We start from the raw sequence: 3,614 nt of genomic DNA, 5'->3' as shown, positions 1-3,614 counted from the left end.
TAGTTCCCATTAGCCTTGTATATTTAGTGAACTAAAAAACTCATCTGAAAGCGTTGGTAAATTCAAGAAACTATCAGCGGATACTACTGACTGTGGCAGGGAATTCCACATTTTTACTACTCTCAGCGTAAAAAGAAAAACCTTTGCGCAGTTTAAAGGAGCACTATGGGGTCAGTGGTTTTCCCCATAGTTCTCCTGAGGGTCACTGGAGGACATAAACTAGCATCCTCCCGTGACCCAAAGCTCAGTATACCGCGGTATACTGAGACCGCCGCAGCCGGGACAGACCCCGACAATACTGTCGAGATCCACCCAGCTGTGTGATGACAGCTGGCTCTGCCTATCTAGCGACAGAGCCAGCTGTACCCGCCCCATCCGTTCCGCCAGTCAGCGCTGGAGGAGCGGGGGAATCCCTGCAAGGAGCCGCGAGTGACAGTCACGGCCTACTGCAGAGACATGATCGAGGAGCGAGCGACAGTATGCATTCGCTCACTTCCCGATCTAATGAGCTGACGTGTGACAGTTTAATTGCCATACGTCGGCTTGAACTATGAGGCTGAGTGAAAATCACTCGCCTTATAATTCTCCTTTTTTTACGATTTAAACCGTCTCTCTTCTAACCTCCTGTTGTGTTCTCATGTCATCAGAGTTCTTGCTGTAAACATCTTGATTTTGAAATTTGCAATTGGGTCCCTTTTTTTTTTTTTTTTTTTTTATGTGCCTCTTTTCTAAGGAGAACACGTTTAATTTCTGGAGGCAATCTTCATGACCTGATTGTTTGACTGTCCACTCACTCTTGTTCGGTACACTTTGGTGGCCTAAATGAAAGTATAACTAAAGCTAAATCTTCTTTTTTTTTTATTTGGATAGCGTGCTAAACAAACAGGTCTGTTGGTCTTTGTTTTTGCCATCTGTGTCCCATTGGGGAGATTACCCTTCACTTCCTATTTTTTAGACACAGCAGCAAATGAGAAGAAATCTATTCAAATTGAGAGAATTGCCCTCTTATGCAGTTGTCACGGAAACAGGTGTCCCCATTGGCAGATTTCCTCTCTATTACTGTTCAGGGGACAACTCAAAGTTTTGGATTCCCCATCACTTTCAGCCTTCATGACAGTGGTTGCTAGGACACAGAGAACCCCATGTGTGTCCAATGTTCTTTTTTTCTATTGTTAGTAGGTTTACTCCATACCAATTTCATTGGCGCTGGCTACTATTGCCAGCTGTATCCGTGTGGAAGGGATTTTCCATAACATGAAGATCTTGACTCTTTCCAGTAATGTGGCATCCATGGAAGTGCATTTTGAGTGGACATGGTTCTTACATGACACATTTTAGTTTGGTTTAAGCTGACCTTTTAACAGGTTTTCTTTTTTTTTCTTCAGGTAGCTTTCCATTCTTAAAGGGTTTCTCCTGCTAAGAGATCTCTGAAAACAGGTTATAATTGAACAAATTCCCTAAGTTTTATTTTAAAATGGCTGCTTGTATTCCCTTTACAGTGTTAGATAAGCTACAGACCTTCAAGTGAAGCAAACGGCTTATTTGTATTATTCCCTTGCACGTCAGCTGACTCTCTTATTGCTACCCACTTATGCAATGGGGTTAATCAAAACAATAATCAAAACTATGTTATTGATTCTAAAGCCGTGTATACACAGTACGCATTTCCGCCGGTTCTCGATGAACTGACTGAAATTCACATAGTGGGTACCACTGTCGGCACCCTTCCATCTGACATCCCTCGATCAGTAGATCGAAGGAGCAGGTTGGAAAATTCTTGATCAAACAGTGCTTGGAGCCAACCAGCTGCAAGCTCCGGTCGAGTATTCAATGAAAGCTGGGTTTTTGTCCAACATCGCTTGTAAGCCTTGATGGAGGAATCTGTTCCATTTTCTTTGTTCAGCACATAAGTTGAATGAAGAAAATGTGTGTAGACTAGGGATGCACCGATATATCGGCCGCCGAAACATATCGGCCGAAAATGGCACTTTTGGCATAATGCCGAAAGTGCCATTTTCCTGCCGATACAGCGGCGCATCCCTGCTTTCTCTCCTCACCGCAGGGCGCTGCTCTGTGTCCCAGCGGGGAGGAGAGAAAGGGCTGCGGAAGGAGAGCACTCTGAGCGGCCGGCGTGTCCTCCCACACCGCTCAGCCCCCTATCGCAGTCCGGCAGAGCGGTGTGTGGACGGAGACAGGCCGTGCTGTCACAGGAGGCTGGGCTCTCCTCGCTGCACCGCTCGCTCAGCCTCCTGTGACAACTTTCAGAGAGGAGATATATATATCTTCTCAATTATGAATGCATGGGAGTGATCTGCATCACCTCCTGTTCATTCATAGTTGTAGTTATAGTAAACATACTCTGTGCTCAAGTTATGAATGAACAGGAACACTCAGAGGATTCCTGTTCATTTATACGAGGGTATACAGAAACAGACTGTGTCCTCAATCTCTTTTTCTATTTTAAAAGGGAAATATTAGGGATCTGTTTAGACCCCCAGTATTTCCCCGAAGCCCCTAAAAGTAAAGTTAAAAATATTTAATAAAAAATTAATAAATAAAAAGGAATATAAAAAAAATGTAAAGTAATTAAAATAATTATTTTCGGTTTCGGCCTGACTATTTTATTTTTTTTTGTTTCGGTTTTAAAATTTCCATTTCGGTGCACCTCTAGTGTATACCCAGCTTAACTGTCACAAAGGTAAAACCCTATCTCTGAAGCATTTGGAAGAAGCCATTTTCTCTGTCTTTGGAAACCATGATGGTTCTGGAGTATTGAGGCTTAACGTGTTCAATTTTACTAAAGTCAAAGGTAATGGCTGCTCCCATAAGAAGCTTCAGAGACTTAATCAGTTGGTGACTGATTCCCTTTTAATGTTTTGCATTTAGAGCAGCTTCTGAATACAGAAAGGCTAGAATACCTGGGTCATAAGCACAGAACATCTAGAATTGGAGGTCTATGCGCTTTATTTGTAATATTGTGCTAGCCTCTGTTTCTAGAGATAACAAATTGGCAAAAATCCTTTCAAGATTGCTGAGACTTCGAGGAGCTTCAACTTAACGCTGAAGATGTCTACATAATTATATAGTAGAGCTCACATACCGTACACACTACTGCTATTGTTAAAAAGCTCTGTAAGGGTTAGAAGAAGTCAATTTTATATTAAGCAAAGCAAGCTGTCTTCAAGTCTAGCTGTGTTTTTAGGTACCTGACTCCAATTATCCCGTAAAGTTGGGCTCAATTAACCTCCTTTTCTTATACTATTGGATATTGTTTTCATGGAATACGTGTAATCAAAGCCCAATCATGGCCAACTCTTGTTTTTTTTATATACTCTGGAAGAGTAAATACTTAGGTCAAGTTTTCATTGCTGTGCTGTGTCATTGCTGTGTCTATATGACAGCAGGACAAGAAAAAGGGGAACAATTGTCACTGGGACAGGAAAATACAGTAACCTTTAACCTGAATGTTTCTTACCCATCCTCATTTTACTGAAGTATGTGCCATCCCTGAAGAGATTTTCCCAACACTCCCTTTCTGGAACTCTTCAATGGGGTCACAGATAGTAGAAAAAAAATTGACGGGTTATATCTCTTCCTCTTCTTTGAAAAGCTTT

Source organism: Nanorana parkeri, unplaced genomic scaffold (genome assembly GCF_000935625.1).
Source record: "Nanorana parkeri isolate BGI_ZX_2015 unplaced genomic scaffold, ASM93562v1 scaffold214, whole genome shotgun sequence".
Lineage (NCBI taxonomy): Eukaryota > Metazoa > Chordata > Amphibia > Anura > Dicroglossidae > Nanorana > Nanorana parkeri.
Note: the sequence above shows the minus strand (reverse complement) of the source record.